Raw genomic sequence first — 25,651 nt, forward strand, 5'->3', positions numbered from 1 at the left:
GGGGGATCCATTCAAACAGCCATATCTCGGGCTGTGGACGACCTAGAACCGCGGTTCTGGTGGCATATGAAAGGGGAGATTCCAATCTTTCATATGACAGTAGAATCACAGTTCTAGCTGTGACAGAGCCTGAGATATAGCCAGTTGAATACAGAATTGGGAATGAAAGCTGTATACTATAAGATCACACTGTGTTGCTGGACAGGGAAGGGTGCAGAAGCTGATTGGACAGCGTCATACAGAAAACATTACACCGCCCAAAGTGAAAAGAAAGAGTCTTGTTTTATAATTCTGGTTATTGATGTGTCTAAAAGTGACAATTCTCCCCGTCGGGGAATCGAACCCCGGTCTCCCGCGTGACAGGCGGGGATACTCTCCACTATACTAACGAGGACCTGCTGATACCACGGCTGTGTGAGTTGCGTGGAGCAGGCCTAGCGGCGGCGCATGTGTGGCCTGAGTGCATTGTGTAAATGGCATATATGTGGAATGGGTCTGTATGGCGTGTCCGATGCCGAGAGTGGTCTTTGTTTTGGTAACTATGCTATGCCCCCACATCCCTGTGCTCGTTATTCACTATTAATCTGACACCACTGAGACCATTCAACAACTCTAATACAGATTAGTGTGCCCCCCTATGATAGGAAAATGAATAAATATGGCAATGACATATTGTCTTCTCTTTATGTGGTAATAACTTTGGAATTCTTTTATTTATCCAAGCATTCTGAGATTGTTTTCTTGTGACACATTGTACTTTATGTAAGTGGTAAAATGTGGTCGATACAATCCGAATCGTAGAGAAAATTGTAGAGAAAATTAGCATTTTTCTAAATGTATCTGCTTGTAAGACAGATAATAATCCTGGTACTGCAATTTCGTCCTATTTAAATAGGCTCTGTCACTTGTACTTCCCTATCTCCTAGCTAATTTGATAGGCGCTGTCACACTGATAATACTAGTGAAAATTGTGTCCCAAAACGTTTATTATTTCAAAAGTTATGAGCTTTTTTCTAAATATGTAAATGAGAATTTATAAGACAACTGGGAGGTAACAGCAGCGATTCTCCTGAGGTGGGGCTTCCTCCCAGCCTCTGACTCTGTCCTATCAGCAGGATGCTGTTTCACAGCATTAGGAGACAGTCTAGAGGGAAGGGGGATCCATTCAAACAGCCATATCTCGGGCTGTGGACGACCTAGAACCGCGGTTCTGGTGGCATATGAAAGGGGAGATTCCAATCTTTCATATGACAGTAGAATCACAGTTCTAGCTGTGACAGAGCCTGAGATATAGCCAGTTGAATACAGAATTGGGAATGAAAGCTGTATACTATAAGATCACACTGTGTTGCTGGACAGGGAAGGGTGCAGAAGCTGATTGGACAGCGTCATACAGAAAACATTACACCGCCCAAAGTGAAAAGAAAGAGTCTTGTTTTATAATTCTGGTTATTGATGTGTCTAAAAGTGACAATTCTCCCCGTCGGGGAATCGAACCCCGGTCTCCCGCGTGACAGGCGGGGATACTCTCCACTATACTAACGAGGACCTGCTGATACCACGGCTGTGTGAGTTGCGTGGAGCAGGCCTAGCGGCGGCGCATGTGTGGCCTGAGTGCATTGTGTAAATGGCATATATGTGGAATGGGTCTGTATGGCGTGTCCGATGCCGAGAGTGGTCTTTGTTTTGGTAACTATGCTATGCCCCCACATCCCTGTGCTCGTTATTCACTATTAATCTGACACCACTGAGACCATTCAACAACTCTAATACAGATTAGTGTGCCCCCCTATGATAGGAAAATGAATAAATATGGCAATGACATATTGTCTTCTCTTTATGTGGTAATAACTTTGGAATTCTTTTATTTATCCAAGCATTCTGAGATTGTTTTCTTGTGACACATTGTACTTTATGTAAGTGGTAAAATGTGGTCGATACAATCCGAATCGTAGAGAAAATTGTAGAGAAAATTAGCATTTTTCTAAATGTATCTGCTTGTAAGACAGATAATAATCCTGGTACTGCAATTTCGTCCTATTTAAATAGGCTCTGTCACTTGTACTTCCCTATCTCCTAGCTAATTTGATAGGCGCTGTCACACTGATAATACTAGTGAAAATTGTGTCCCAAAACGTTTATTATTTCAAAAGTTATGAGCTTTTTTCTAAATATGTAAATGAGAATTTATAAGACAACTGGGAGGTAACAGCAGCGATTCTCCTGAGGTGGGGCTTCCTCCCAGCCTCTGACTCTGTCCTATCAGCAGGATGCTGTTTCACAGCATTAGGAGACAGTCTAGAGGGAAGGGGGATCCATTCAAACAGCCATATCTCGGGCTGTGGACGACCTAGAACCGCGGTTCTGGTGGCATATGAAAGGGGAGATTCCAATCTTTCATATGACAGTAGAATCACAGTTGTAGCTGTGACAGAGCCTGAGATATAGCCAGTTGAATACAGAATTGGGAATGAAAGCTGTATACTATAAGATCACACTGTGTTGCTGGACAGGGAAGGGTGCAGAAGCTGATTGGACAGCGTCATACAGAAAACATTACACCGCCCAAAGTGAAAAGAAAGAGTCTTGTTTTATAATTCTGGTTATTGATGTGTCTGAAAGTGACAATTCTCCCCGTCGGGGAATCGAACCCCGGTCTCCCGCGTGACAGGCGGGGATACTCTCCACTATACTAACGAGGACCTGCTGATACCACGGCTGTGTGAGTTGCGTGGAGCAGGCCTAGCGGCGGCGCATGTGTGGCCTGAGTGCATTGTGTAAATGGCATATATGTGGAATGGGTCTGTATGGCGTGTCCGATGCCGAGAGTGGTCTTTGTTTTGGTAACTATGCTATGCCCCCACATCCCTGTGCTCGTTATTCACTATTAATCTGACACCACTGAGACCATTCAACAACTCTAATACAGATTAGTGTGCCCCCCTATGATAGGAAAATGAATAAATATGGCAATGACATATTGTCTTCTCTTTATGTGGTAATAACTTTGGAATTCTTTTATTTATCCAAGCATTCTGAGATTGTTTTCTTGTGACACATTGTACTTTATGTAAGTGGTAAAATGTGGTCGATACAATCCGAATCGTAGAGAAAATTGTAGAGAAAATTAGCATTTTTCTAAATGTATCTGCTTGTAAGACAGATAATAATCCTGGTACTGCAATTTCGTCCTATTTAAATAGGCTCTGTCACTTGTACTTCCCTATCTCCTAGCTAATTTGATAGGCGCTGTCACACTGATAATACTAGTGAAAATTGTGTCCCAAAACGTTTATTATTTCAAAAGTTATGAGCTTTTTTCTAAATATGTAAATGAGAATTTATAAGACAACTGGGAGGTAACAGCAGCGATTCTCCTGAGGTGGGGCTTCCTCCCAGCCTCTGACTCTGTCCTATCAGCAGGATGCTGTTTCACAGCATTAGGAGACAGTCTAGAGGGAAGGGGGATCCATTCAAACAGCCATATCTCGGGCTGTGGACGACCTAGAACCGCGGTTCTGGTGGCATATGAAAGGGGAGATTCCAATCTTTCATATGACAGTAGAATCACAGTTCTAGCTGTGACAGAGCCTGAGATATAGCCAGTTGAATACAGAATTGGGAATGAAAGCTGTATACTATAAGATCACACTGTGTTGCTGGACAGGGAAGGGTGCAGAAGCTGATTGGACAGCGTCATACAGAAAACATTACACCGCCCAAAGTGAAAAGAAAGAGTCTTGTTTTATAATTCTGGTTATTGATGTGTCTAAAAGTGACAATTCTCCCCGTCGGGGAATCGAACCCCGGTCTCCCGCGTGACAGGCGGGGATACTCTCCACTATACTAACGAGGACCTGCTGATACCACGGCTGTGTGAGTTGCGTGGAGCAGGCCTAGCGGCGGCGCATGTGTGGCCTGAGTGCATTGTGTAAATGGCATATATGTGGAATGGGTCTGTATGGCGTGTCCGATGCCGAGAGTGGTCTTTGTTTTGGTAACTATGCTATGCCCCCACATCCCTGTGCTCGTTATTCACTATTAATCTGACACCACTGAGACCATTCAACAACTCTAATACAGATTAGTGTGCCCCCCTATGATAGGAAAATGAATAAATATGGCAATGACATATTGTCTTCTCTTTATGTGGTAATAACTTTGGAATTCTTTTATTTATCCAAGCATTCTGAGATTGTTTTCTTGTGACACATTGTACTTTATGTAAGTGGTAAAATGTGGTCGATACAATCCGAATCGTAGAGAAAATTGTAGAGAAAATTAGCATTTTTCTAAATGTATCTGCTTGTAAGACAGATAATAATCCTGGTACTGCAATTTCGTCCTATTTAAATAGGCTCTGTCACTTGTACTTCCCTATCTCCTAGCTAATTTGATAGGCGCTGTCACACTGATAATACTAGTGAAAATTGTGTCCCAAAACGTTTATTATTTCAAAAGTTATGAGCTTTTTTCTAAATATGTAAATGAGAATTTATAAGACAACTGGGAGGTAACAGCAGCGATTCTCCTGAGGTGGGGCTTCCTCCCAGCCTCTGACTCTGTCCTATCAGCAGGATGCTGTTTCACAGCATTAGGAGACAGTCTAGAGGGAAGGGGGATCCATTCAAACAGCCATATCTCGGGCTGTGGACGACCTAGAACCGCGGTTCTGGTGGCATATGAAAGGGGAGATTCCAATCTTTCATATGACAGTAGAATCACAGTTCTAGCTGTGACAGAGCCTGAGATATAGCCAGTTGAATACAGAATTGGGAATGAAAGCTGTATACTATAAGATCACACTGTGTTGCTGGACAGGGAAGGGTGCAGAAGCTGATTGGACAGCGTCATACAGAAAACATTACACCGCCCAAAGTGAAAAGAAAGAGTCTTGTTTTATAATTCTGGTTATTGATGTGTCTAAAAGTGACAATTCTCCCCGTCGGGGAATCGAACCCCGGTCTCCCGCGTGACAGGCGGGGATACTCTCCACTATACTAACGAGGACCTGCTGATACCACGGCTGTGTGAGTTGCGTGGAGCAGGCCTAGCGGCGGCGCATGTGTGGCCTGAGTGCATTGTGTAAATGGCATATATGTGGAATGGGTCTGTATGGCGTGTCCGATGCCGAGAGTGGTCTTTGTTTTGGTAACTATGCTATGCCCCCACATCCCTGTGCTCGTTATTCACTATTAATCTGACACCACTGAGACCATTCAACAACTCTAATACAGATTAGTGTGCCCCCCTATGATAGGAAAATGAATAAATATGGCAATGACATATTGTCTTCTCTTTATGTGGTAATAACTTTGGAATTCTTTTATTTATCCAAGCATTCTGAGATTGTTTTCTTGTGACACATTGTACTTTATGTAAGTGGTAAAATGTGGTCGATACAATCCGAATCGTAGAGAAAATTGTAGAGAAAATTAGCATTTTTCTAAATGTATCTGCTTGTAAGACAGATAATAATCCTGGTACTGCAATTTCGTCCTATTTAAATAGGCTCTGTCACTTGTACTTCCCTATCTCCTAGCTAATTTGATAGGCGCTGTCACACTGATAATACTAGTGAAAATTGTGTCCCAAAACGTTTATTATTTCAAAAGTTATGAGCTTTTTTCTAAATATGTAAATGAGAATTTATAAGACAACTGGGAGGTAACAGCAGCGATTCTCCTGAGGTGGGGCTTCCTCCCAGCCTCTGACTCTGTCCTATCAGCAGGATGCTGTTTCACAGCATTAGGAGACAGTCTAGAGGGAAGGGGGATCCATTCAAACAGCCATATCTCGGGCTGTGGACGACCTAGAACCGCGGTTCTGGTGGCATATGAAAGGGGAGATTCCAATCTTTCATATGACAGTAGAATCACAGTTGTAGCTGTGACAGAGCCTGAGATATAGCCAGTTGAATACAGAATTGGGAATGAAAGCTGTATACTATAAGATCACACTGTGTTGCTGGACAGGGAAGGGTGCAGAAGCTGATTGGACAGCGTCATACAGAAAACATTACACCGCCCAAAGTGAAAAGAAAGAGTCTTGTTTTATAATTCTGGTTATTGATGTGTCTAAAAGTGACAATTCTCCCCGTCGGGGAATCGAACCCCGGTCTCCCGCGTGACAGGCGGGGATACTCTCCCCTATACTAACGAGGACCTGCTGATACCACGGCTGTGTGAGTTGCGTGGAGCAGGCCTAGCGGCGGCGCATGTGTGGCCTGAGTGCATTGTGTAAATGGCATATATGTGGAATGGGTCTGTATGGCGTGTCCGATGCCGAGAGTGGTCTTTGTTTTGGTAACTATGCTATGCCCCCACATCCCTGTGCTCGTTATTCACTATTAATCTGACACCACTGAGACCATTCAACAACTCTAATACAGATTAGTGTGCCCCCCTATGATAGGAAAATGAATAAATATGGCAATGACATATTGTCTTCTCTTTATGTGGTAATAACTTTGGAATTCTTTTATTTATCCAAGCATTCTGAGATTGTTTTCTTGTGACACATTGTACTTTATGTAAGTGGTAAAATGTGGTCGATACAATCCGAATCGTAGAGAAAATTGTAGAGAAAATTAGCATTTTTCTAAATGTATCTGCTTGTAAGACAGATAATAATCCTGGTACTGCAATTTCGTCCTATTTAAATAGGCTCTGTCACTTGTACTTCCCTATCTCCTAGCTAATTTGATAGGCGCTGTCACACTGATAATACTAGTGAAAATTGTGTCCCAAAACGTTTATTATTTCAAAAGTTATGAGCTTTTTTCTAAATATGTAAATGAGAATTTATAAGACAACTGGGAGGTAACAGCAGCGATTCTCCTGAGGTGGGGCTTCCTCCCAGCCTCTGACTCTGTCCTATCAGCAGGATGCTGTTTCACAGCATTAGGAGACAGTCTAGAGGGAAGGGGGATCCATTCAAACAGCCATATCTCGGGCTGTGGACGACCTAGAACCGCGGTTCTGGTGGCATATGAAAGGGGAGATTCCAATCTTTCATATGACAGTAGAATCACAGTTCTAGCTGTGACAGAGCCTGAGATATAGCCAGTTGAATACAGAATTGGGAATGAAAGCTGTATACTATAAGATCACACTGTGTTGCTGGACAGGGAAGGGTGCAGAAGCTGATTGGACAGCGTCATACAGAAAACATTACACCGCCCAAAGTGAAAAGAAAGAGTCTTGTTTTATAATTCTGGTTATTGATGTGTCTAAAAGTGACAATTCTCCCCGTCGGGGAATCGAACCCCGGTCTCCCGCGTGACAGGCGGGGATACTCTCCACTATACTAACGAGGACCTGCTGATACCACGGCTGTGTGAGTTGCGTGGAGCAGGCCTAGCGGCGGCGCATGTGTGGCCTGAGTGCATTGTGTAAATGGCATATATGTGGAATGGGTCTGTATGGCGTGTCCGATGCCGAGAGTGGTCTTTGTTTTGGTAACTATGCTATGCCCCCACATCCCTGTGCTCGTTATTCACTATTAATCTGACACCACTGAGACCATTCAACAACTCTAATACAGATTAGTGTGCCCCCCTATGATAGGAAAATGAATAAATATGGCAATGACATATTGTCTTCTCTTTATGTGGTAATAACTTTGGAATTCTTTTATTTATCCAAGCATTCTGAGATTGTTTTCTTGTGACACATTGTACTTTATGTAAGTGGTAAAATGTGGTCGATACAATCCGAATCGTAGAGAAAATTGTAGAGAAAATTAGCATTTTTCTAAATGTATCTGCTTGTAAGACAGATAATAATCCTGGTACTGCAATTTCGTCCTATTTAAATAGGCTCTGTCACTTGTACTTCCCTATCTCCTAGCTAATTTGATAGGCGCTGTCACACTGATAATACTAGTGAAAATTGTGTCCCAAAACGTTTATTATTTCAAAAGTTATGAGCTTTTTTCTAAATATGTAAATGAGAATTTATAAGACAACTGGGAGGTAACAGCAGCGATTCTCCTGAGGTGGGGCTTCCTCCCAGCCTCTGACTCTGTCCTATCAGCAGGATGCTGTTTCACAGCATTAGGAGACAGTCTAGAGGGAAGGGGGATCCATTCAAACAGCCATATCTCGGGCTGTGGACGACCTAGAACCGCGGTTCTGGTGGCATATGAAAGGGGAGATTCCAATCTTTCATATGACAGTAGAATCACAGTTGTAGCTGTGACAGAGCCTGAGATATAGCCAGTTGAATACAGAATTGGGAATGAAAGCTGTATACTATAAGATCACACTGTGTTGCTGGACAGGGAAGGGTGCAGAAGCTGATTGGACAGCGTCATACAGAAAACATTACACCGCCCAAAGTGAAAAGAAAGAGTCTTGTTTTATAATTCTGGTTATTGATGTGTCTAAAAGTGACAATTCTCCCCGTCGGGGAATCGAACCCCGGTCTCCCGCGTGACAGGCGGGGATACTCTCCACTATACTAACGAGGACCTGCTGATACCACGGCTGTGTGAGTTGCGTGGAGCAGGCCTAGCGGCGGCGCATGTGTGGCCTGAGTGCATTGTGTAAATGGCATATATGTGGAATGGGTCTGTATGGCGTGTCCGATGCCGAGAGTGGTCTTTGTTTTGGTAACTATGCTATGCCCCCACATCCCTGTGCTCGTTATTCACTATTAATCTGACACCACTGAGACCATTCAACAACTCTAATACAGATTAGTGTGCCCCCCTATGATAGGAAAATGAATAAATATGGCAATGACATATTGTCTTCTCTTTATGTGGTAATAACTTTGGAATTCTTTTATTTATCCAAGCATTCTGAGATTGTTTTCTTGTGACACATTGTACTTTATGTAAGTGGTAAAATGTGGTCGATACAATCCGAATCGTAGAGAAAATTGTAGAGAAAATTAGCATTTTTCTAAATGTATCTGCTTGTAAGACAGATAATAATCCTGGTACTGCAATTTCGTCCTATTTAAATAGGCTCTGTCACTTGTACTTCCCTATCTCCTAGCTAATTTGATAGGCGCTGTCACACTGATAATACTAGTGAAAATTGTGTCCCAAAACGTTTATTATTTCAAAAGTTATGAGCTTTTTTCTAAATATGTAAATGAGAATTTATAAGACAACTGGGAGGTAACAGCAGCGATTCTCCTGAGGTGGGGCTTCCTCCCAGCCTCTGACTCTGTCCTATCAGCAGGATGCTGTTTCACAGCATTAGGAGACAGTCTAGAGGGAAGGGGGATCCATTCAAACAGCCATATCTCGGGCTGTGGACGACCTAGAACCGCGGTTCTGGTGGCATATGAAAGGGGAGATTCCAATCTTTCATATGACAGTAGAATCACAGTTCTAGCTGTGACAGAGCCTGAGATATAGCCAGTTGAATACAGAATTGGGAATGAAAGCTGTATACTATAAGATCACACTGTGTTGCTGGACAGGGAAGGGTGCAGAAGCTGATTGGACAGCAGCGATTCTCCTGAGGTGGGGCTTCCTCCCAGCCTCTGACTCTGTCCTATCAGCAGGATGCTGTTTCACAGCATTAGGAGACAGTCTAGAGGGAAGGGGGATCCATTCAAACAGCCATATCTCGGGCTGTGGACGACCTAGAACCGCGGTTCTGGTGGCATATGAAAGGGGAGATTCCAATCTTTCATATGACAGTAGAATCACAGTTGTAGCTGTGACAGAGCCTGAGATATAGCCAGTTGAATACAGAATTGGGAATGAAAGCTGTATACTATAAGATCACACTGTGTTGCTGGACAGGGAAGGGTGCAGAAGCTGATTGGACAGCGTCATACAGAAAACATTACACCGCCCAAAGTGAAAAGAAAGAGTCTTGTTTTATAATTCTGGTTATTGATGTGTCTAAAAGTGACAATTCTCCCCGTCGGGGAATCGAACCCCGGTCTCCCGCGTGACAGGCGGGGATACTCTCCACTATACTAACGAGGACCTGCTGATACCACGGCTGTGTGAGTTGCGTGGAGCAGGCCTAGCGGCGGCGCATGTGTGGCCTGAGTGCATTGTGTAAATGGCATATATGTGGAATGGGTCTGTATGGCGTGTCCGATGCCGAGAGTGGTCTTTGTTTTGGTAACTATGCTATGCCCCCACATCCCTGTGCTCGTTATTCACTATTAATCTGACACCACTGAGACCATTCAACAACTCTAATACAGATTAGTGTGCCCCCCTATGATAGGAAAATGAATAAATATGGCAATGACATATTGTCTTCTCTTTATGTGGTAATAACTTTGGAATTCTTTTATTTATCCAAGCATTCTGAGATTGTTTTCTTGTGACACATTGTACTTTATGTAAGTGGTAAAATGTGGTCGATACAATCCGAATCGTAGAGAAAATTGTAGAGAAAATTAGCATTTTTCTAAATGTATCTGCTTGTAAGACAGATAATAATCCTGGTACTGCAATTTCGTCCTATTTAAATAGGCTCTGTCACTTGTACTTCCCTATCTCCTAGCTAATTTGATAGGCGCTGTCACACTGATAATACTAGTGAAAATTGTGTCCCAAAACGTTTATTATTTCAAAAGTTATGAGCTTTTTTCTAAATATGTAAATGAGAATTTATAAGACAACTGGGAGGTAACAGCAGCGATTCTCCTGAGGTGGGGCTTCCTCCCAGCCTCTGACTCTGTCCTATCAGCAGGATGCTGTTTCACAGCATTAGGAGACAGTCTAGAGGGAAGGGGGATCCATTCAAACAGCCATATCTCGGGCTGTGGACGACCTAGAACCGCGGTTCTGGTGGCATATGAAAGGGGAGATTCCAATCTTTCATATGACAGTAGAATCACAGTTCTAGCTGTGACAGAGCCTGAGATATAGCCAGTTGAATACAGAATTGGGAATGAAAGCTGTATACTATAAGATCACACTGTGTTGCTGGACAGGGAAGGGTGCAGAAGCTGATTGGACAGCAGCGATTCTCCTGAGGTGGGGCTTCCTCCCAGCCTCTGACTCTGTCCTATCAGCAGGATGCTGTTTCACAGCATTAGGAGACAGTCTAGAGGGAAGGGGGATCCATTCAAACAGCCATATCTCGGGCTGTGGACGACCTAGAACCGCGGTTCTGGTGGCATATGAAAGGGGAGATTCCAATCTTTCATATGACAGTAGAATCACAGTTCTACCTGTGACAGAGCCTGAGATATAGCCAGTTGAATACAGAATTGGGAATGAAAGCTGTATACTATAAGATCACACTGTGTTGCTGGACAGGGAAGGGTGCAGAAGCTGATTGGACAGCGTCATACAGAAAACATTACACCGCCCAAAGTGAAAAGAAAGAGTCTTGTTTTATAATTCTGGTTATTGATGTGTCTAAAAGTGACAATTCTCCCCGTCGGGGAATCGAACCCCGGTCTCCCGCGTGACAGGCGGGGATACTCTCCACTATACTAACGAGGACCTGCTGATACCACGGCTGTGTGAGTTGCGTGGAGCAGGCCTAGCGGCGGCGCATGTGTGGCCTGAGTGCATTGTGTAAATGGCATATATGTGGAATGGGTCTGTATGGCGTGTCCGATGCCGAGAGTGGTCTTTGTTTTGGTAACTATGCTATGCCCCCACATCCCTGTGCTCGTTATTCACTATTAATCTGACACCACTGAGACCATTCAACAACTCTAATACAGATTAGTGTGCCCCCCTATGATAGGAAAATGAATAAATATGGCAATGACATATTGTCTTCTCTTTATGTGGTAATAACTTTGGAATTCTTTTATTTATCCAAGCATTCTGAGATTGTTTTCTTGTGACACATTGTACTTTATGTAAGTGGTAAAATGTGGTCGATACAATCCGAATCGTAGAGAAAATTGTAGAGAAAATTAGCATTTTTCTAAATGTATCTGCTTGTAAGACAGATAATAATCCTGGTACTGCAATTTCGTCCTATTTAAAGAGGCTCTGTCACTTGTACTTCCCTATCTCCTAGCTAATTTGATAGGCGCTGTCACACTGATAATACTAGTGAAAATTGTGTCCCAAAACGTTTATTATTTCAAAAGTTATGAGCTTTTTTCTAAATATGTAAATGAGGATTTATAAGACAACTGGGAGGTAACAGCAGCGATTCTCCTGAGGTGGGGCTTCCTCCCAGCCTCTGACTCTGTCCTATCAGCAGGATGCTGTTTCACAGCATTAGGAGACAGTCTAGAGGGAAGGGGGATCCATTCAAACAGCCATATCTCGGGCTGTGGACGACCTAGAACCGCGGTTCTGGTGGCATATGAAAGGGGAGATTCCAATCTTTCATATGACAGTAGAATCACAGTTGTAGCTGTGACAGAGCCTGAGATATAGCCAGTTGAATACAGAATTGGGAATGAAAGCTGTATACTATAAGATCACACTGTGTTGCTGGACAGGGAAGGGTGCAGAAGCTGATTGGACAGCGTCATACAGAAAACATTACACCGCCCAAAGTGAAAAGAAAGAGTCTTGTTTTATAATTCTGGTTATTGATGTGTCTAAAAGTGACAATTCTTCCCGTCGGGGAATCGAACCCCGGTCTCCCGCGTGACAGGCGGGGATACTCTCCACTATACTAACGAGGACCGAAGATATCACCTGTTGAAAACACAGTCGGGAATGGACGCAGTGTACTATATGATCACACTGTGTTGCTGGACAGGGAAGGGGGAGAAGTTGTATGCTGATTGGACAGCGTCATACAGAAAACATTAGCTGCCCAGAGTAAAAAGGAGTCATCTCCTATTTGGCTATTAGAGCTACATTAGTATATATAAATAAATGCTCATAACTTTGCAAATAAACGTTTTTAAAACAAAAAACAACAAATCACACTGTAGTTATCAGCATCAGAGCGCCTATTAGGCTAGTTAGGAAATTGGGAATTGATAAACTGGTGACAGAGTCCATTTAAGGGACTATATACAGGAGTATGTAACAGAAAATAGTATTATAATTGACAGCAAGCAGAGATTTACTAAGGGCAGAAGTTGTCCAACCAACCTGATTTGTATTTATCAAGAGAAAAATAAAAGTCTGGACAAATGGGATGCTGTAGTTATAGTGATTTATACTCTAAATATTGCTCGCTTTTCAGAGTTGTAAGCCAGGGGCACAGCTGGAACCACTATTATTAATGTAATTAATCAGTGACAAAGAGGATGGAATTAAAATAACTCTTTCTATATGTGACAAACTTTAATATGTTTCTGGAAGTTCTCTTCTTAAAATAGAACGTTGTGAACAGGACTTGATCATGTGCAGGGAGACCCCATTGGATTTCAAATCCAACGCCTTAACCACTCGGCCATCACAACTTATGTACCCTGTCTGTTAAGACTTCTGGCAACTACACCTAAGGGGCTAGCCTAAAATATGAGATCAGTCTTTTGCTCTGAACTGAGCTGTGTGGTAGGACACCGTGAGAAGAAAAGTGCTTTGGTGCTGTGGCTTAGTTGGTTAAAGCGCCTGTCTAGTAAACAGGAGATCCTGAGTTCAAATCTCAGCAGTGCCTTGCTATTTGTTGCTTTAGTTTATTCACTTGTTTATTATTTAAGTTTACATAACTAAAGTATATGATGAATCAAATTCTTTATAGGCGATTAAAAATCTATCGGGTTTTTCATTGGTGACAGAGACCCCATGAATGTCATTGAGTTTTCTATAAGTAGTAAGTTCAATACAAAATAATTATAGACCAGTAAGCTTAACATCCATTGTGGGAAAAACTTTTGAAGAGCTCTTAAAGGGACTCTGTTACCAGTTTATCAGGTCCCTAACTCCTAACTAGTCTAATAGGTGCTTTGCTGCTGATAACTACAGGGTGATTTGTAGTAAAAAAAATGTTTATTATTTGCAAAGTTATGAGCATTTTCTAAATATGTAATTTAGCCTTTATTAGACATCTGGGAGGTAACAGCAGCAATTCTCCTGAGGTGGAGCTGACTCTCAGCATCTGATGCTGTCCTATCAGCATGAAGCTGCTTCACACACATTGTGAAACTCAAGCTACAGGGAAGGGGGATCAATTCAAACAGCCATATCTCGGGCTGTGGGCCACCTAAACAGCAGATTTGGTGGCATTTGAAAGACTGGATTCTACTCTTTCATATGACACCAAAATCACAGTTCTAGCTGTGACAGAACCGAAGATATCACCTGTTGAAAACACAGTCAGGAATGGACGCAGTGTACTATATGATCACACTGTGTTGCTGGACAGGGAAGGGGGAGAAGTTGTATGCTGATTCGACAGCGTCATACAGAAAACATTAGCTGCCCAGAGTAAAAAGGAGTCATCTCCTATTTGGCTATTAGAGCTACATTAGTATATATAAATAAATGCTCACAACTTTGCAAATAAACGTTTTTAAAACAAAAAACAACAAATCACACTGTAGTTATCAGCATCAGAGCGCCTATTAGGCTAGTTAGGAAATTGGGAATTGATAAACTGGTGACAGAGTCCATTTAAGGGACTATATACAGGAGTATGTAACAGAAAATAGTATTATAATTGACAGCAAACAGAGATTTACTAAGGGCAGAAGTTGTCCAACCAACCTGATTTGTATTTATCAAGAGAAAAATAAAAGTCTGGACAAATGGGATGCTGTAGTTATAGTGATTTATACTCTAAATATTGCTCGCTTTTCAGAGTTGTAAGCCAGGGGCACAGCTGGAACCACTATTATTAATGGAATTAATCAGTGACAAAGAGGATGGAATTAAAATAACTCTTTCTATATGTGACAAACTTTAATATGTTTCTGGAAGTTCTCTTCTTAAAATAGAACGTTGTGAACAGGACTTGATCATGTGCAGGGAGACCCCATTGGATTTCAAATCCAACGCCTTAACCACTCGGCCATCACAACTTATGTACCCTGTCTGTTAAGACTTCTGGCAACTACACCTAAGGGGCTAGCCTAAAATATGAGATCAGTCTTTTGCTCTGAACTGAGCTGTGTGGTAGGACACCGTGAGAAGAAAATTGCTTTGGTGCAGTGGCTTAGTTGGTTAAATCGCCTGTCTAGTAAACAGGAGATCCTGAGTTCAAATCTCAGCAGTGCCTTGCTATTTGTTGCTTTAGTTTATTCACTTGTTTATTATTTAAGTTTACATAACTAAAGTATATGATGAATCAAATTCTTTATAGGCGATTCAAAATCTATCGGGTTTTTCATTGGTGACAGAGACCCCATGAATGTCATTGAGTTTTCTATAAGTAGTAAGTTCAATACAAAGTAATTATAGACCAGTAAGCTTAACATCCATTGTGGGAAAAACTTTTGAAGAGCTCTTAAAGGGACTCTGTTACCAGTTTATCAGGTCCCTAACTCCTAACTAGTCTAATAGGTGCTTTGCTGCTGATAACTACAGGGTGATTTGTAGTAAAAAAATGTTTATTATTTGCAAAGTTATGAGCATTTTCTAAATATGTAATTTAGCCTTTATTAGACATCTGGGAGGTAACAGCAGCAATTCTCCTGAGGTGGAGCTGACTCTCAGCATCTGATGCTGTCCTATCAGCATGAAGCTGCTTCACACACATTGTGAAACTCAAGCTACAGGGAAGGGGGATCAATTCAAACAGCCATATCTCGGGCTGTGGGCCACCTAAAAAAGCAGATTTGGTGGCATTTGAAAGACTGGATTCTACTCTTTCATATGACACCAAAATCACAGTTCTAGCTGTGACAGAACCGAAGATATCACCTGTTGAAAACACAGTCGGGAATGGACGCAGTGTACTATATGATCACACTGTGTTGCTGGACAGGGAAGGGGGAGAAGTTGTATGCTGATTGGACAGCATCATACAGAAAACATTAGTTGCCCAGAGTAAAAAGGAGTCATCTCCTATTTGGCTATTAGAGCTACATTAGTATATATAAATAAATGCTCATAACTTTGCAAATAAACGTTTTTAAAACAAAAAACAACAAATCACACTGTAGTTATCAGCATCAGAGCGCCTATTAGGCTAGTTAGGAAATTGGGAATTGATAAACTGGTGACAGAGTCCATTTAAGGGACTATATACAGGAGTATGTAACAGAAAATAGTATTATAATTGACAGCAAGCAGAGATTTACTAAGGGCAGAAGTTGTCCAACCAACCTGATTTGTATTTATCAAGAGAAAAATAAAAGTCTGGACAAATGGGATGCTGTAGTTATAGTGATTTATACTCTAAATATTGCTCGCTTTTCAGAGTTGTAAGCCAGAGGCACAGCTGGAACCACTATTATTAATGTAATTAATCAGTGACAAAGAGGATGGAATTAAAATAACTCTTTCTATATGTGACAAACTTTAATATGTTTCTGGAAGTTCTCTTCTTAAAATAGAACGTTGTGAACAGGACTTGATCATGTGCAGGGAGACCCCATTGGATTTCAAATCCAACGCCTTAACCACTCGGCCATCACAACTTATGTACCCTGTCTGTTAAGACTTCTGGCAACTACACCTAAGGGGCTAGCCTAAAATATGAGATCAGTCTTTTGCTCTGAACTGAGCTGTGTGGTAGGACGCCGTGAGAAGAAAAGTGCTTTGGTGCTGTGGCTTAGTTGGTTAAAGTGCCTGTCTAGTAAACAGGAGATCCTGAGTTCAAATCTCAGCAGTGCCTTGCTATTTGTTGCTTTAGTTTATTCACTTGTTTATTATTTAAGTTTACATAACTAAAGTATATGATGAATCAAATTCTTTATAGGCGATTAAAAATCTATCGGGGTTTTCATTGGTGACAGAGACCCCATGAATGTCATTGAGTTTTCTATAAGTAGTAAGTTCAATACAAAGTAATTATAGACCAGTAAGCTTAACATCCATTGTGGGAAAAACTTTTGAAGAGCTCTTAAATGGACTCTGTTACCAGTTTATCAGGTCCCTAACTCCTAACTAGTCTAATAGGTGCTTTGCTGCTGATAACTACAGGGTGATTTGTAGTAAAAAAATGTTTATTATTTGCAAAGTTATGAGCATTTTCTAAATATGTAATTTAGCCTTTATTAGACATCTGGGAGGTAACAGCAGCAATTCTCCTGAGGTGGAGCTGACTCTCAGCATCTGATGCTGTCCTATCAGCATGAAGCTGCTTCACACACATTGTGAAACTCAAGCTACAGGGAAGGGGGATCAATTCAAACAGCCATATCTCGGGCTGTGGGCCACCTAAACAGCAGATTTGGTGGCATTTGAAAGACTGGATTCTACTCTTTCATATGACACCAAAATCACAGTTCTAGCTGTGACAGAACCGAAGATATCACCTGTTGAAAACACAGTCGGGAATGGACGCAGTGTACTATATGATCACACTGTGTTGCTGGACAGGGAAGGGGGAGAAGTTGTATGCTGATTGGACAGCGTCATACAGAAAACATTAGCTGCCCAGAGTAAAAAGGAGTCATCTCCTATTTGGCTATTAGAGCTACATTAGTATATATAAATAAATGCTCATAACTTTGCAAATAAACGTTTTTAAAACAAAAAACAACAAATCACACTGTAGTTATCAGCATCAGAGCGCCTATTAGGCTAGTTAGGAAATTGGGAATTGATAAACTGGTGACAGAGTCCATTTAAGGGACTATATACAGGAGTATGTAACAGAAAATAGTATTATAATTGACAGCAAGCAGAGATTTACTAAGGGCAGAAGTTGTCCAACCAACCTGATTTGTATTTATCAAGAGAAAAATAAAAGTCTGGACAAATGGGATGCTGTAGTTATAGTGATTTATACTCTAAATATTGCTCGCTTTTCAGAGCTGTAAGCCAGGGGCACAGCTGGAACCACTATTATTAATGTAATTAATCAGTGACAAAGAGGATGGAATTAAAATAACTCTTTCTATATGTGACAAACTTTAATATGTTTCTGGAAGTTCTCTTCTTAAAATAGAACGTTGTGAACAGGACTTGATCATGTGCAGGGAGACCCCATTGGATTTCAAATCCAACACCTTAACCACTCGGCCATCACAACTTATGTACCCTAGAAGATGGGGTTTGGATCCAGCACAGACGATTCAATAAAATGGAGGAAGTTTTTCCAAGTTTAATGGGCCAATATTTTGGCTAGTTAAAATCAGGAGTAAAGAGCACAGCGTGACATCCTGATAGTGTAGGGAAAAAAAGGTGATAATGGTTGATAAGAAGCCTACGCGTTTCAGACGCTGCGAGCGTCCTTAATCATGGCTGAAGCTAGCTAACTCAGATGGATGTGTGCCATATATACTCTGTTACACGGGTGTTTATCGGTAGCGCTAATTGGAGTCTGCGTGTGTTCACACACTTTCAGTGTGTTTCCGTGATTAACAGAATATGTTTGTATAATTTAGGGTATGTCTTGAAAAAGGATCAGATATGGTACGGGCGTATTAGAAGTATCTATGTTTGTGCATTAGTTCAGAAATAATTTATTCTACAGTGGTCATGTTCATTGATCACTGTATTGAGACACTTCCGGTTAGATGTGTCATTCTTTTTTATGCTTGCGTTCCATGAGGCATGGTAACGGTGAACCGCAAGACCGGAAGTGTCTCCCCCAGCGTTGGAAACCGGACAGGAACAACACAGATCGATCGTAAGTATAAGACCTGTTTGTTAAATGCTAACTATGTATATAGAATGAACTGTATTGTATTTGTGCCCAAATAATTAGTTAATCCTATTTAAATTAGTTTATACATATGTGTATTTAGATGAAAGTTTGACCGCAACGCAGACAGAAATCTAGCACAACATACTTCTGGATGGATGGGGTCTACGAGAGACATTTAACCCTCTTGTGCTTAGTAGTCAGCTGCTGAGTATAGTTATGAAGGATGAAAAAATGTAGTAAAAACAACAACTCTGGAATATTGGAATGGATGAAAACAAAAGGAAATGTAAGAGTGGCAGAAATTAAATAAATAATCTTATATTAAACTAGGTGACTTTAAAAGATGTTGCCGTGTAATAAACATATGACATACACTCAACATCATTAAAACCGTGTACGCACTTTGACAAGGAAAGAAAGGTTTGTTTTTATATAAACGCTCAGTAAAGTATACCTGATTATGGCTAGTTTGTTGCATCCGGATGACTCGTACCCACCAGTTAATTATTAGTTTAGTCACTCAGGACGGAATATATATTTATAAGTTTAATATTTATTCATTATTTATTTTTTATTTTTTATTTTTTATTTTTTAGAGGGCAGGGTAAGCACTTATGGCCTTGAAACATAGGCCTGGTCTGTCTTGGTTTTTAGACATCACGCTATAGATGAAAAAGAACTTGATCATGCAACAATTGTTACTATTTTGATTTTATTACTGGTGATTTTACTTTGTAGTATAAATGTTATATGCCTGGCATACTACAATTGTATGTATTTGTACGGTGAGGATTTGAATCACATATTGTGTTTTAGTAATGGAAGTTTTGATCATGTCTTATATTGAGGCCATTAGGGGACCGTGTGTTCAATTTGAAAATCCAGTGGGCTTCACGTTGGTAGATTTTGTATTGTAGGTCCCCCCCTCTTTTGGGTAGGTGGACTTTTTCTATCGCTTGACATTGGAAAAAATTGGTTGTCCTATTGTGTTGATAAATAAAATGCTTAGCTGCGTTTGACACATTTACAATATTGGAGTTGCGAATATAACTTAGGTGTTCCAGTATTCGAATTTTCAATTTCCTGCTAGTGCAGCCCACATATTTTAGTTTGCATTGCGTACATTCTATGGTGTAAATGACTGCACTTGTGTTGCAATTAATGTAGTTTTGTACCACGAATGTCAAAGTGTTATCAGCATTAGAAAAGTTTTTACTTGGATGCGCATATGTACACGTTTTGCATGGGTGTTGCCCGCATTTAAAGAAACCCTTATTTTCTAGCCATGTGGATTTGGAGTTATTAGATGAAAATAATGACGGAGAGAGTGAGCTACCGAGAGAAGGAGCCTTGCGAGCAACGATTCTGACCCCATCTTGGAGAATGGAGCGTAGGCTATCATCTTCAAATAACACTGGTAAATATCTGTGTATTATCTTTTTGATTTCAGAAAATTGGTTACTTTGTTGTAGTATTAATGTAGGTATCTGATGTTTAAGTTCATTCCCCTTCATATTCTCTTTGTCATAATTCAGAAGATCTTTTCTTGCTATTTTAGTTGTGATATTGGTGGCTCTATTAAGAGACCAACTCGGATAACCTCGTTTTTGTAACCTGGAGCATATTTGTTTCTGTTCTGTATTGAATTGTTCATTAGAACTGCAATTCCTTCTTGCCCGGTACATTTCTCCTATCGGGATGTTCATGATGGTTTTTTTAGCATGGTTACTCTCTGCATGTAAAATAGTGTTTGCCGAGGTGGGTTTACGATGTGTGCTTGATTCAATAATTTTTCCTTCTATGCCTTTTAGTTCCAAATCTAAAAAGATGATGTCTGATTTGTTGTGGCTATGGGTAAATCTGAGATTATGCACATTGTCGTTTAGATGTTCCAGGAATTTGAGGATTAATTGAGCATCTCCCTTCCAAATAATCAGCAGGTCGTCAATGTATCTCTTATACCATTCAATATGGTGTCCAAATGGGTTGTTAATTGAAAAGATTGTATGTTCCTCCCACCAGGCCATAACTAAGTTGGCTATGGAGGGGGAGAATTTGGCTCCCATGGAGACCCCCTTGAGTTGTAGGTAGAACACTCCATTAAATAGGAAATAATTATGAGTCATGAGGAAGTTTAGCACCTCAAGGATATACATTTGGAACTTTCTCGTGTATGCGCTATTTGCGGCCAGATAATATTCTAAGGCATTGTGTGCAGTTTGGTGAGGGATCGAAGTGTAAAGCGATATTACGTCGCATGTAAGCCATGAGTAATCATTTTTCCAAACTTTGTATTGAAATGATCGCAGGACGTCCCGTGTGTCTCTTAGGAACGCTGGAGTTTGCTGGACTAGTGGCTGTAATAATGTGTCCAGCCATTCGGATAGCCTTTCTAGGATGGAACCAATCCCAGACACAATGGGACGCATGGGCGGGGGTTTTGTAGATTTATGGATTTTGGGAAGGGCGTGGAATATGGGTGTAATAGGCTGTTCTATGTAGATATATTTTAGTTGTTTTTGGCTGATATGCCCATTGTCCAAGCCTTCATTGAGGAGCTGTTTCAATTTCTTTTGGATTGTCTCAATTGGATTATTTTCCAACCTTCTGTACGTTTGGTTATCTGATAAGAGATTCAATATGGATGTTTTATATTCAGATTTATCCATTACAGCTACTCCTCCGCCTTTATCTGCCATTTTTATTATGATCTCTTGGTTATTTTCCAGAGATATTTTTGCGTCTTTAAGTCTTTTAGACAGATTTGATTTGTGCGTGGTCCGGTTGGTTTTATTCCATAAAACCTGAAGTTCTTTTTCTAATAAATTTTGGAAAGTGTCCATAGAGTCAGTCCTTGATTTAGTTGGATAAAAGCGGTTATTGGTTGTAGAGAAATTAGATAATTGATTGATAGTATTATTCTCCTGGTTGATGTTATCCCTCCTAAGACTATCCAAACACGAGATGGTTTGTAATTCCTGAAAAGAAAGAGCCAACATCGATTGGTCAGTATTGTTTGATTGTGGTATAGCTGTATCTGTATTTTCCTTTAGAGTATATATAGAGGCCTCCATGTCTAGACCCAGATTTTTCTGTTCAGTGATTGAAACAGGTAGTATAGAGATATGATTCTCTGGTAAGTTTCCACCATTATTAGATATAAGGTCTGGCAGTATCTCCATATTTGTATCTTGAGAGTCAGACACAAGGAAATGGCGTTTCACAGTAAGATTCCTTATAAATTTATTGATATCAAGGATCGTATGGAAGATGTCAAATTTGTTAGTTGGTGCGAAATTCAGACCCAGAGATAAAACTTCGTTCTGTGCCGGAGTGAGTACGATTGATGATAAGTTAACCACGTTGGGTATTATAGTTGGTATTTCCGTGATCGGAGGTGACGACTCTGGTTTGTTTCCAGCCTTCCTATGTTTCCTGCCGCCCCTCCTTCCTCGTTTTTTGATAGCATGTACTGGTTGGCATCAGATCTTTGTGGGTACTTTGGACGGGCTCCAAAGTTTTCGTCTTCCGAGAATCCCTCAGTAGATTCCGGCTCAGTAGAGCTAAAACTCACTCTGCTCGATGTGGCTCTATATCTATTGTGTCTTTGGTAATTTTGTTTTTTCAGGATTGGTTTCGGTCTTGTACGGTTTTGATCTCTTCTGTTCCAATTGTACACTTGGTTGTTTTGGTAGTCCCTCGTATCTCTTAAGAATTTGGTTTTCTTGGATTCTGCTAGAGACCGATCAAGTTTGTCTATATAAGTTGACGTTCTGGTGTCTAGGAATGCAACTTCGGGTGAGCTGGGAAGGTCATCTATTTTTGTTCTTATTTCAGATATTGTGACTTCCAGTTCTGTCAGTTTGGCTTCTTCTTCTTTAGTTATAATTTTCATTAGTTTGATGGAGCATTCTGTTAGAATCTGGTCCCATTCCTTAGTGAAGGTGTCTGAGTAATTGAATGTGGGTAATTTTTTAATTCTCAGGCCTCTTGGGATCATGTCTTTTTCAATATATGTTCTAAGCGTGGTCAAATCCCACCACACTTTGGCTTGTTGGATCATGTGTTTTTCCATATCACGAAATAAATTTTCAAAATCCTGGTTGTGTATGGTTATATCTTCATGGTTACCAAACACTTTGGCCGCCATCTGTGCCCTGGATATTTGTGGGTTGCTTGTCATCATGAAAAAATGTTTCCAAAATCAAGATATCATGGGTTATATTAGCTAGATAGTGAGGGCATGAAGATTCTTTCAAGATCAAAGGTACTTGTTCTAGTGCAGTATAAAAACAAAGGTACATAGGGGTAACTTTTCGCCACTGGGTATTGTTTCAGTATCGCAGAATATAGTATTTTTCACTAATTCGTTGAGAAATAGCAGGATATAATTTATCACGTTGGTTTTTGCATACAGTTAGTATTCAACATTATCAACAGAAAATTATTTTTCCTTATGACACTAATTCACATTGTGTTCAGACGCGTTTTTTGGGTGCGTTAATCACAAATCCTCATATAAGCAAATCTAAGGTTCTAGGATTTCTTTTAAGGATACATAGAAGGCGGTGGGCACGTGAGGTACAAGCCAGTACTGTAATATACGAAAGTAAATAAAGAGAGACACCTCCAGCTCACCTTCGTTGCAGATGTAGTTCTAGGGATAGTCGTGCACGGATCTTTGTGTCGGCACACAGTAGACAAGACCAGAGAAGATGGGGTTTGGATCCAGCACAGACGATTCAATAAAATGGAGGAAGTTTTTCCAAGTTTAATGGGCCAATATTTTGGCTAGTTAAAATCAGGAGTAAAGAGCACAGCGTGACATCCTGATAGTGTAGGGAAAAAAAGGTGATAATGGTTGATAAGAAGCCTACGCGTTTCAGACGCTGCGAGCGTCCTTAATCATGGCTGAAGCTTGCTAACTCAGATGGATGTGTGCCATATATACTCTGTTACACGGGTGTTTATCGGTAGCGCTAATTGGAGTCTGCGTGTGTTCACACACTTTCAGTGTGTTTCCGTGATTAACAGAATATGTTTGTATAATTTAGGGTATGTCTTGAAAAAGGATCAGATATGGTACGGGCGTATTAGAAGTATCTATGTTTGTGCATTAGTTCAGAAATAATTTATTCTACAGTGGTCATGTTCATTGATCACTGTATTGAGACACTTCCGGTTAGATGTGTCATTCTTTTTTATGCTTGCGTTCCATGAGGCATGGTAACGGTGAACCGCAAGACCGGAAGTGTCTCCCCCAGCGTTGGAAACCGGACAGGAACAACACAGATCGATCGTAAGTATAAGACCTGTTTGTTAAATGCTAACTATGTATATAGAATGAACTGTATTGTATTTGTGACAAATATCCAGGGCACAGATGGCGGCCAAAGTGTTTGGTAACCATGAAGATATAACCATACACAACCAGGATTTTGAAAATTTATTTCGTGATATGGAAAAACACATGATCCAACAAGCCAAAGTGTGGTGGGATTTGACCACGCTTAGAACATATATTGAAAAAGACATGATCCCAAGAGGCCTGAGAATTAAAAAATTACCCACATTCAATTACTCAGACACCTTCACTAAGGAATGGGACCAGATTCTAACAGAATGCTCCATCAAACTAATGAAAATTATAACTAAAGAAGAAGAAGCCAAACTGACAGAACTGGAAGTCACAATATCTGAAATAAGAACAAAAATAGATGACCTTCCCAGCTCACCCGAAGTTGCATTCCTAGACACCAGAACGTCAACTTATATAGACAAACTTGATCGGTCTCTAGCAGAATCCAAGAAAACCAAATTCTTAAGAGATACGAGGGACTACCAAAACAACCAAGTGTACAATTGGAACAGAAGAGATCAAAACCGTACAAGACCGAAACCAATCCTGAAAAAACAAAATTACCAAAGACACAATAGATATAGAGCCACATCGAGCAGAGTGAGTTTTAGCTCTACTGAGCCGGAATCTACTGAGGGATTCTCAGAAGACGAAAACTTTGGAGCCCGTCCAAAGTACCCACAAAGATCTGATGCCAACCAGTACATGCTATCAAAAAACGAGGAAGGAGGGGCGGCAGGAAACATAGGAAGGCTGGAAACAAACCAGAGTCGTCACCTCCGATCACGGAAATACCAACTATAATACCCAACGTGGTTAACTTATCATCAATCGTACTCACTCCGGCACAGAACGAAGTTTTATCTCTGGGTCTGAATTTCGCACCAACTAACAAATTTGACATCTTCCATACGATCCTTGATATCAATAAATTTATAAGGAATCTTACTGTGAAACGCCATTTCCTTGTGTCTGACTCTCAAGATACAAATATGGAGATACTGCCAGACCTTATATCTAATAATGGTGGAAACTTACCAGAGAATCATATCTCTATACTACCTGTTTCAATCACTGAACAGAAAAATCTGGGTCTAGACATGGAGGCCTCTATATATACTCTAAAGGAAAATACAGATACAGCTATACCACAATCAAACAATACTGACCAATCGATGTTGGCTCTTTCTTTTCAGGAATTACAAACCATCTCGTGTTTGGATAGTCTTAGGAGGGATAACATCAACCAGGAGAATAATACTATCAATCAATTATCTAATTTCTCTACAACCAATAACCGCTTTTATCCAACTAAATCAAGGACTGACTCTATGGACACTTTCCAAAATTTATTAGAAAAAGAACTTCAGGTTTTATGGAATAAAACCAACCGGACCACGCACAAATCAAATCTGTCTAAAAGACTTAAAGACGCAAAAATATCTCTGGAAAATAACCAAGAGATCATAATAAAAATGGCAGATAAAGGCGGAGGAGTAGCTGTAATGGATAAATCTGAATATAAAACATCCATATTGAATCTCTTATCAGATAACCAAACGTACAGAAGGTTGGAAAATAATCCAATTGAGACAATCCAAAAGAAATTGAAACAGCTCCTCAATGAAGGCTTGGACAATGGGCATATCAGCCAAAAACAACTAAAATATATC

At 40.6% G+C, this 25,651-nt stretch overlaps 12 non-coding genes across 12 annotated transcripts; 1 reads left to right on the plus strand and 11 right to left on the minus strand.

Annotated features, from left to right (window-relative positions):
- Positions 1 to 322: 322 nt before the first annotated feature.
- On the minus strand, positions 323 to 394 carry TRNAD-GUC (transfer RNA aspartic acid (anticodon GUC)). Its single transcript has one exon. It is a non-coding gene; the product is annotated as a tRNA-Asp (tRNA).
- Positions 395 to 1,476: 1,082 nt separating this feature from the next.
- On the minus strand, positions 1,477 to 1,548 carry TRNAD-GUC (transfer RNA aspartic acid (anticodon GUC)). Its single transcript has one exon. It is a non-coding gene; the product is annotated as a tRNA-Asp (tRNA).
- A 1,082-nt stretch (positions 1,549 to 2,630) lies between these two features.
- TRNAD-GUC (transfer RNA aspartic acid (anticodon GUC)) lies at positions 2,631 to 2,702 on the minus strand. Its single transcript has one exon. It is a non-coding gene; the product is annotated as a tRNA-Asp (tRNA).
- A 1,082-nt stretch (positions 2,703 to 3,784) lies between these two features.
- TRNAD-GUC (transfer RNA aspartic acid (anticodon GUC)) lies at positions 3,785 to 3,856 on the minus strand. The gene has a single exon. It is a non-coding gene; the product is annotated as a tRNA-Asp (tRNA).
- Positions 3,857 to 4,938: 1,082 nt separating this feature from the next.
- On the minus strand, positions 4,939 to 5,010 carry TRNAD-GUC (transfer RNA aspartic acid (anticodon GUC)). The gene has a single exon. It is a non-coding gene; the product is annotated as a tRNA-Asp (tRNA).
- Positions 5,011 to 6,092: 1,082 nt separating this feature from the next.
- On the minus strand, positions 6,093 to 6,164 carry TRNAD-GUC (transfer RNA aspartic acid (anticodon GUC)). The gene has a single exon. It is a non-coding gene; the product is annotated as a tRNA-Asp (tRNA).
- A 1,082-nt stretch (positions 6,165 to 7,246) lies between these two features.
- TRNAD-GUC (transfer RNA aspartic acid (anticodon GUC)) lies at positions 7,247 to 7,318 on the minus strand. Its single transcript has one exon. It is a non-coding gene; the product is annotated as a tRNA-Asp (tRNA).
- Positions 7,319 to 8,400: 1,082 nt separating this feature from the next.
- Positions 8,401 to 8,472, minus strand: TRNAD-GUC (transfer RNA aspartic acid (anticodon GUC)). The gene has a single exon. It is a non-coding gene; the product is annotated as a tRNA-Asp (tRNA).
- Positions 8,473 to 9,882: 1,410 nt separating this feature from the next.
- Positions 9,883 to 9,954, minus strand: TRNAD-GUC (transfer RNA aspartic acid (anticodon GUC)). Its single transcript has one exon. It is a non-coding gene; the product is annotated as a tRNA-Asp (tRNA).
- Positions 9,955 to 11,364: 1,410 nt separating this feature from the next.
- Positions 11,365 to 11,436, minus strand: TRNAD-GUC (transfer RNA aspartic acid (anticodon GUC)). The gene has a single exon. It is a non-coding gene; the product is annotated as a tRNA-Asp (tRNA).
- A 1,082-nt stretch (positions 11,437 to 12,518) lies between these two features.
- Positions 12,519 to 12,590, minus strand: TRNAD-GUC (transfer RNA aspartic acid (anticodon GUC)). Its single transcript has one exon. It is a non-coding gene; the product is annotated as a tRNA-Asp (tRNA).
- Positions 12,591 to 13,445: 855 nt separating this feature from the next.
- Positions 13,446 to 13,519, plus strand: TRNAT-AGU (transfer RNA threonine (anticodon AGU)). The gene has a single exon. It is a non-coding gene; the product is annotated as a tRNA-Thr (tRNA).
- Positions 13,520 to 25,651: the final 12,132 nt, after the last annotated feature.

The sequence above is a fragment of the Rhinoderma darwinii genome (genome assembly GCF_050947455.1).
Source record: "Rhinoderma darwinii isolate aRhiDar2 chromosome 3 unlocalized genomic scaffold, aRhiDar2.hap1 SUPER_3_unloc_13, whole genome shotgun sequence".
Lineage (NCBI taxonomy): Eukaryota > Metazoa > Chordata > Amphibia > Anura > Rhinodermatidae > Rhinoderma > Rhinoderma darwinii.